A 9,874-nucleotide genomic window follows, 5' to 3' on the forward strand; every position below is an offset into this window, starting at 1 on the left:
ACAGGGTGTCATAATAATTAATTTTAAAAATTAATCGTATTTAATCTATATACAGCCAAAGCTACACATTTTATTTTAATCAGATTTAATCATAGGGCGTTCTAATCATCAATCAGGTGATCTATTCCTCAAAAATTTTAATTTGATTAATTAATGCGTTTTTATTTATCGGTATCGGTCTTAAGGACTTCAGGCCGGTTTCAATGCAGAATTAAAATTACTACTATTAACTACCTTGGGTACCCGGTATTTCTCATGAAAGTTTTTACAAATTTCACGATGTCTATTTAACAATTTGATTTAACATTTCTTGTACCAAAGAACCAAGGAATACCAAGGAAAATGCGCCAGTGATGACACTCCGACACATTCAACACATTCAACACGAAAATAGAACTCTGCCATAACTGTCTCCACGCATGACACCGTAATCAATATAACAAACTGGTTAATGACATTTTTAACCAATTGTACGTTGATTACATAATAAATTGCCCTTTTTTATACGGCCTAGTGTCTATAGAAGAAGGCTTTAAAAAAATGCAATAATTTGAGTTTTTTTCGTGTGTATGCCTAAAGAATTAAGAAACTCGGTCTTTTGGCTAAGATCAAAGGGTAGTATACCTAATTATTAAATTAATTCAATTAAAGTTTTTTATCGACCGTAACCGTCGAAAACCACAGGCAGAATACCATGAGATAGTATACCAAATGTGGTCGACCTAAGTTGAAAACTATAGATTCCTATAGTGGACAAACATATATATATATATATACAAACACTAATTTTTATATATTAGAGAAATCTTAAATTTATTTGATAGGTCAAAGCTGAAAACCAAAGGCATACAATTTGTCTACGCAACGTGTTCGGACCAACTTATCTAACAATTCGTAAAACAAAACAACAGTCGCGCAGACAAAATGTTCCAAAATATAGATCATTTCTTGAAAAACTGGCTAGAAATCGTTAAAAGCACCACTTTAAACATAATTTAGAAGGCGATCATTTTATAAACCGCGAATTGATGAATCCGGGTCTTTAAAATAATTAATTTTTTATTAATTAATGTAGTGGGGGGAAGCGACCATTCCCAAAAACCGTCTTTTGTATTCGTTACGATTTTTTTATTCTTCTCGCGCTAGGAGAAAGGGGGGGGGGGCTAATAGGGAGGGCCAAAACGTGTTTCGGGAATCGGAAAAACGTCGTCGATGGTGGTCCTACAGACCTCCGAAAAGAAAATAGCAAGCCTCCGATATTGGCGAGGTACTTAATAGACTACTTAAAAAACCATCACGACGTATATCATTTTTATCAGTGATTATTTCTTGGTGCGTCCTCCTCATTGTGCAAGAAAAATAAGATATGCCCGCCCCCCCTCCGCCGGGGGCATTCCTTCTATCTAGGTATAATAGAAACAAGATGATTTCGCTGATGGCCAACCACCCGTGCTGTGCTCTCACAATGTCTCATAAATTCACCGCGTTTATTATGTCATTGAGATTATATAATTAAACAAAGAAATATAATTGTAGACTCGTCTCCCCCCCTCTCGTCTCGACCCCCTGCTCGTCAATGATTTCGGGTAACACGCTTTCTTTTAGGAATTCTTTTTTGTTTTAATTCTCGGTAAACCGCGATTACAGTCGAATTGGGAGTCATCCAGCGCAACGGAGCGAAGCGGGCTAAGAACTATCTCTATTCGTTTTCACTAATGCGATTTTCATTCTATCGGAAATTATTTCTTCCCAGGTAATTACCTATCTTGGGTAAACCAGTGTTACGTACCATTGATTTCTAGGAGTGGCGGGATTGCAAAGGGACCCGTATTAAATTTGCCCATTTCGCGAGGGTTTTTAAGAACAACGCAAAATGGGCGTCTATATAAGAGAACAAATTAACTGCTACCCAAAAATTGCCGAATGTCCCATAAAATAGGTCCTGTCATGTCCACGTTGTATCTATTAATTAGTTTGAAATTAGTCGATAACGGAATGAAATCACGAGTGAGTATACTACTAATTAGAATCATCTACTAGATAATTCCAAAATGTCCTTCACACCAAATTGGCGCTGTTAAATTCTATCAAAAGTCATTGAAAATAAATAGTTTTTGCGGGGTGATGATGGAAAGTGACTCTAGATGGAAAGTTGAGCGAAAGAAGCTGGTGACCCCGAGGGGTCGGACATTTACCAAAATCCCGTACACTTTGTCTAAAATCGCAAAATCTTGTAACTCTCTCTATGGTAAATTAACATTGAAATCCCAAAATCACTTCAAAAAGTAATAATAAAATCGCCAAAATCTCTACGAAATCCCGAAATCTCGTACAAAATAATGGCAAGTGTCCGACCCCTCGGGTGACTCTCAATGGAACGTTTCCCGAGATAAGTGGATGTCCAAAGATGAAAAGTGACCTTAGAGAAGCAGATATCCATCAATGGAAAGTGACCCTAAAAAGCTGATGACCATCCATGGAAAGTTCCCCGATAGTACGGGTAAAAGAGGGTAGCTCAGCGGCAAAATTCGTGCCAACTTGCAATGTGGCCTAAAAATTCCATTTTGGTGTCTACTTTGAGGATCCGATGAGTCCGCAGCGATGCGGGGTGGACAACATAGTTTTTTTGGGGGGGCAAGGGGGACAGGAGGGGGCAGTTTCCCCCGAAATTTGCTTTCACCGACTTGGGCCGTGATTGGTGTTGTACCCGGTAGTAAATTTCACCCTGAGTCGAATGCGACCAACCAAATGCCCGTAGAATGACCCGTTTCCGAGTTATGGCCGAATTTGTACTGAATCACGTGTTTTTTTCTCTAATATGAAAAACAAAAGCCCAAATGTTAAATTTAGCAATCGAGTCAAGCTGGGTATCGTTTCTGTAGTATGTGTGGACGCTGAGTCGAACGAGACCCACCGCTGGGACTAATAGTTTCGGAGTTATGACCAAAAGTACACTAAATAAAGTGTTTTTTTCGAAATTTCATTAAATGTTGAAACAGTATATCAACCATTTGTCCAGGATTAATGTTTACTACTAAAAGCTTGTGTGACGTTGCAAGACGTCATACTGATATTCTATAGTCGCCCCATCTTCGTTTTAAACGATTCTACTTGAATTTTCTTCTCTTACGACCAAAAATGCCATAGAAACACGTCTAAGCCTCAAATACAAAAATAACAAGCTCCAACATCATAACAAATGACTGATTCAAAACTTTATCCCTATTTATAAAGATAAATATTACATTTAACTTTGAAATCGTTAATAAATTAAAAAATAAAACATTTACAGAACCTGTTTGAGGATTAAAAGTCAATTATCTAATGTATATTCCTTCATCACTCGTTATCTATTCGTTCCACGGCGCTACGGTTGGTCTCATTCTATTCAGCACTTCCGTTGTTAGTAGTAGAACATTTTGAAAAAAAAACACCATTTATGGTTCGCACATATTTCGTTATAACTCGGAAACGATTTATCCTACGGAATTGCGGTTGGTTTCATTCAATTCGGCACAGAATAATACGTAAGATCCAAAAGTATGGTTAGTCCTGGCCAAATGGTTGTTATACTTTTTCAACATTTAATGAAATTTCGAAAAAACTTTATTTAGTGTATACTTTTGCTCATAACTCCGAAACTATTAGTCCCAGCGATCCGCGGTGGTTCTCGTTCGACTCAGCGTCCACACATACTACAGAAACGATACCCAGCTTGACTCGATTGCTAAATTTAACATTTGGGCTTTTGTTTTTCATATTAAAGAAAAAAGCACGTGATTCAGTACGAATTCGGCCATAACTCGGAAACGGGTCATCCTACGGGCATGTGGTTGGTCGTATTCGACTCAGGGTGAAATTTACTACCGGGAACAACACCACACACGGCCCAATTCGGTGAAAGCAAATTTCGGGGGCAACAGCCCCCTCCTCCCCCCAAAACTATGTTGTCCACCCCGCATCGCTGCGGACTCATCGGATCCTCAAAGTAGACACCAAAATGGAATTTTTAGGCCACATTGCAAGTTGGGACGAATTTTGCCGCTTTACAGCCCGTTTTGGGACTCTTTTACCCGTACTACGAGGGAACTTGATGTCCATCAATGGAAAATAACCCGAGAGGACTTGATGTCCATCAATGGAAAATAACCCTAGAGAAGCTGATGTCCATCGGTGGAAAGTGACCCTAGAGAAGCTGATGTCCATCGGTGGAAAGTGACCCTAGAGAAGCTGATGTACATCGATGAAAATTGTCTCTAGATAATCTGATCGATGGTAAATAACCCTAAAAAAGCTGATGTCCATCGATGGTAAATAACCCAAAAAAAGCTGATGTCCATCGATGGTAAATAACCCTAAAAAAGCTGATGTCCATCTATGGAAAATAACCCCAGAGAAGCTGATGTCCATCTATGGAAAGATGAGCGAGAGAGCCGATGTCCATCGATGGAAAATTATATGAGATAAGCTGATGGCCATCTAATGCCATATTACGAACCGATTTAATTTAGCCTTCACAACAAAATGTCCGCGGCTACTGCCAGTGGCACGCAACCGCTCTATCGCGATCCGTTTGAGCGTAGCCTCTTCTCTGTGAAAAGCGAGAGAGGAAGTATTAATAGGGATTTAACAAACCATAAACAATAAGCGCGCGGGAGATGAGCGAGCGAGAGTTCACTGTCGGCCTATAATAGGTCGTTAGCGATATAACTAGCCGTAAACAATTGCATTTGTCACCGAGAGAACTTTCGAGACAGCTCGGCAAATCGAGATAAAGCGACGGATCGCCGGTAAACACGACGCTGTAGGCTGAGATCCATCCCTTCGTTACCATGGCTACTGACTTCGGTAAACAGCTCGGAAAATCCGAGGTATCATTCAACGGCGCTTTGTTCCACGAAAGAGGGAGTTGGGAGGCCGCTAATACTCGCGCTCAAGATAAGCTCGTTACGTAGTTATTAATTTTAAAGTATCGGGAGTACGCGGTAATTGTTATTCGCGAGAAATGAATAGCCGCAGCTTCGTAGTACTTCGCGACAAAGTGTTGACGTCTCTAAAGTACGAGGAAACTTTTAAATTAGAATACGCCATGAAAGGAGATGAAAAATAATCGGTTATCGTAAAACGAGGGGACGGGTCGCTTTCTCTATTTGCCACGCGTGCTGGAAAGACAAACAAATAAAGGTATAGTGAGCGCGTGAGGTCCATTGTCTGGCGGACAATGATCGCTACGACTCCCTCGTCTTTGAAACGCCAACAAAGGGCGCCTTCTCAACTTTGATCACTTTTGTTTCTATACCTTTAGTGGATGTCCTAAACGCGACCTTTACAAATGGAAGTTCTATCTCCTACTTAGGTATTCATTCAGTCACTTGTTGCGTCGGTGTTTACCCCATTAAAATGATACTAGTACGTTCGAGGACCGTGTAATGAAACGGGGACGGACTCTTTCCGCTCGAGGGGATATTCCAGTGGACTTTGTAGAGCTTCTTCCGCGCGAGAAGTGTCGGTATCCCATCAATATAGCGAAATTTAAATATCCATTACCGAATTTCCGTGACGGTCTCTGAATAGGACTTTATATAGTCATTACGCTTGTTTTTGCGTAAAAGGGGGTCCTTTAACCTTAAATCAATAAAGTCTCGCGTAATCTACGTCTTGGATCGACCAGGACCCTAAAATTTAGGTCGCGACGGACCTAAATTCCCGACAGAACGACAATTCCCCGCCGTACATAATCTGCTTGTTCCCATCTAACGGGAATTTTTCGAATTTGTAAGATTATACGAGTCACCTAAAAGGGCGAGACGCTACGGAGGCACCGAAAGGGTCCCGAGAGATCGGATAAAAAAGGTCTGAGACACCGGACATTCCGACGTTGGCCCGTCATCCTGTTGCCTTCAACTCGACCGTCTTCTCGGGGAAAGATTTTGGAATATTTGAGAAACATACGCGTCTCTAATGGCGCTTCGGCGATAAGATCTCGGACCGTAATAGACATTCCTCGTTTCTCGCCTTTTTATTCGCGTCGCGGGCCCGGCGATACCCGCGGGACGCGATAATAGCGCGCTTTTTCCTTGGCTGGTTGGTGCGAGTGAGGTGCTGACGGAGCGGAACATGTTGCAATTAGTGGCGACGGGCCATACTCGCTGCTCCCACGAGTTTCGAGGGACCCCTTCGTACAAAGGAACCGCTGTAATAGCAGTATACCAGGAAGGTCGACTCTTTTTTGGCGCTTTCCCGGCCAGATCTGAATTGCGCCCTGAGCCAACTATTGCTTTTTTTTTTTGCAACATCCTTTACCCCCCCCCTCCCTCATTCATTAAGAGTAGCGCGCGTGGTCCCAATTTTGAGGTTCAGCCTCTTTTTCCTCCCATCTCCTTCGCGGTATTTTAAGTCTAAGCGACGTTCTATCCTCGTAGGAAACGCTCGAGTTACCGCCTAATTTCGGTGTAGGATTTACCCAGCAGATGGCGACTGACTCTCTATATTTAGAGATAAAAGCCGACTGGGTACAAAATGTTTTTTGTTCGGGAAAGTATCAAGCTAATTTTAACCTTATGTAGTATAAGAGAGGTTAAATACCCGTAGGGAATGGGTTGAGTGTAAGCCACTACCAACTAATTTAAGTTGGTAGTGGATTAACAAATAGAAACACAAAATTCATTGGCAGGACGGGGGTGTTAACTTTTGAGGCGTACGTTTCATTTGAAATTTTTAAAGAATCACAACTTCATCTGGTTTCAGAACGGCGTTTGATGTGTACTGATTGGTATTATGAAATAATTCGTTCGTATTTATTATTTTATCTAATGATTCCCGGTATAATAATAATAATCAGCTAGGCTAATACCCAAGGCACCACCTTAGGCCTAAGTCATCAAGCGACTTTTGAAGCCTTTAATTTAGGTGGCCGGGTTACAATGCGTAGGAGGGTGGTGGCAAGCCCTGCATGCCACGAGATCGAGCCAACAGCTCCCTACACTAACTATTACCGTTAACCTCGACAAGTTTTTATGGAAGGGGAAACCGAAGAACTCGGGGGAAAACCCCTTAAACCAGTGGGGAGAGAACTTGCAAACTCAACGCAGAAGGAGTTGTTCCGAGTTTTCACCCAGTGCCACAAGCTGGGATCGAACCCGGCTCCTCTTGCTGCGAGGCGAAAGTGCTAACCACACCGCCACCCCACCTTTGTACCACCATTGTAACCTTTTTTTTATATTATTTTAGCTTTTTCTTGGATATAAATAAAAATCATTTTAGCCTTGCTACTAAAAATCGTCATTTTTAACTCCCACTTATGAAATTAGTAAATATACCGAAATTTTATTATTTATTAAATTATAAATCTCGATTTCGTTGAAAACCGAATATTAAACACCGTTTAAAACTAGCTATTTAAAACGGCTGCAATACTAGTTACTTAAAGTAGATCACTCTAGCCGACGATCTGCTAATAGTTTTTTTAATATAGCAGGATACAAGACGATGAAATAGTAAGCATAAACTGCAGTTCTATGATTTTTTAAGCTGGACATGTGGTCACAAGGACCACTAACACCCCAAGAATTTAATTTTTAAACTGACCAGCTAATTTTTAAACGGGCGATTGGCCTGTGATAGTGCCTTATTTCCGAGGGGCAGGTCACTTCCTTGATTAACGACGCACCCCTCAAAAGATTAAATCCGATTTAATCGTGATTATTTTGATTAAATTCAATTTATCACGATTAAGTTGATTAAATCACCTGCCCCTCGCTTATTTCTCACACTGCACTGGTCCTATAGGCTTATTAGTATGGTTTTAGTACCGCCCTATCACTTTTTTCGTTTTCGTGTATCCTGGTGTAGCTCTAAAATACCGTCGAGACACTTTTGATTTTCTGGTTCAGTACAAGGTTTATATACTATACGCTAATAACGGGGTTCAGTATTTCTTCAATTGATAGACCGTCGAATATTTAGCACTTTTGGATGGATTGTTGATCTTCAGTCCGTTACTCGAGCTTGGAAGAAACGTTTTTCTTTTCCCATAATTTATATAGTTAATATATCATTAATTAATGTTACGGCATATTTCGTTTTATTTTAATTAAATATTGTTATATAAAGCATTTAATTTTTGTTGTTTCATAACATTCCGCATTAAATTGCCGATACTTTTATAGCTTTCTTTTCAATATTTCACCTTCAGGTGCAGTAAAACTCGCGAAAACAAAATTTTCCAAAACTATAGTAAAAAGGTGTTAAATATTTACAGAAATTAAATTGTGATGTAGCCCGCTGGTAAACGTGATTCTCCTTTCTGATGAATATACAAATATTTTAAATTCTATCTTTCGATAGTTGATCGTTCGGGTTGGGGATGCTCAAGTATTAATTTGGGGGCGCTGAGCATCCTCTAGCGCGCCCCTCCCCCCTATTTTAAATTTAATGTAATTAGAGAGGAATGCATTGTTGTAATTCTTCATTTGTTTTCTTTCGATTGAACAACGATGGAAGAAGAAAAATTAATAACTTAACGATTTGCATAGACGCTATTTTGTCCTAATTCTTAGCTAAGGATGACACTTTGAACTTCAACGTGTAGGCTTCAAGTATTTGGACGAGTTGAACGCTACGGGTTGAGACGCCTGGAATACCAAACAACTACAAATTTAACCCCAGCTCGTTTAAAAAAACAATTTTTCGGTGTTTGCGTGCCTACAAAAACGTGGGGCGTATTTGCAAGAGTTGGTGTTTTGAGGCCGAACATTTTATATTTGAAAAGAGGGGGGCCTCTTTACGGGAGATCCGCCCTGCCGGTTTCTTAGTTCGTATTAATAATATTAAGAATGAAATATTTCAAGTACGTGTCTTGTCGTTTACGGCCCGATATAATGAGCAATGAAGAATTTCCAAGACACGAATTGTGTGACGTCAAGAATTTACTAGGGTGAATGGAGAATACGCGGGCTGTACCCTGATCGCCTCCTGATACCCGGAAGAAAAAACACGCCCCTCCGCCTTTCCTCGTGTAACCTTTCCCCCTTTTTCCCGGTAAGGGGGGCAGACACTCCGGAACGATTACACGATCTCTCTCCGTGTAGGCGGGGATTATTTTCTGGAAATCATGAAAACAGAGTGTTTAGTTGGAGATTCATATTCTCTGTTTAACCTCAATAAATTCTCGGTGCTTTATATAGGCGGCCAATATACGTAAATTACATCGCACGCACCGATTTTTCAATATAATCGCGATAAAATCTTGCCATGCCAGAACGGGAGAAGGTGCCAGAACAAACGTCGTGATCCTCTCCCGCGTGAACTGCAATTTGACCATTGTCGGACGTATACGTTCCATTGTGTAGGGCCTCTTTATTTCTCGATTCGACTACTCCCAGTAATAGCCCTTATGTAAGGTAAAGATTTAAAACTCCCATTTAACCAGGGAGATAAAATATCTAAAAAATTACGTTTATTAAATTAAATCCCATTCAATTATATACATATTTCCTTGTTATCTCTCATTGTCGTTCTGTATCTGAACCGATCAAAGAATTTATATAGATCAGATGTCAGATTATCTGCATTAACGAACGGTTATTATCAGATCAGTTGAAATGAGTCAAAATGAAAATCAGACAGTTTTAAGGCCTAGGTTCACCCCTCTTTGCCAAAAAAGGGTTCAAACATCCTTTTTACTTCCCCCTCGAAACCCCACCATTGATAGCGACGGGTCAGCTCGCTCTCTCGACCTCTCCATGTGGAAGGATTAAGTCCGGCATTGTTAGCGCTGTCAAAATTGTCAGCAGTGACAATGCCCTTGAGAACCGCGAAGTCCGAATTACGAGGGGACCGTCGCTATCAATACGGGGATAGCGAAGGGAAAAGC

The sequence above is a fragment of the Leiobunum rupestre genome, chromosome 6 (assembly GCF_980474605.1).
Source record: "Leiobunum rupestre chromosome 6, qqLeiRupe1.1.hap1, whole genome shotgun sequence".
Taxonomy (NCBI): Eukaryota; Metazoa; Arthropoda; class Arachnida; order Opiliones; family Sclerosomatidae; genus Leiobunum; species Leiobunum rupestre.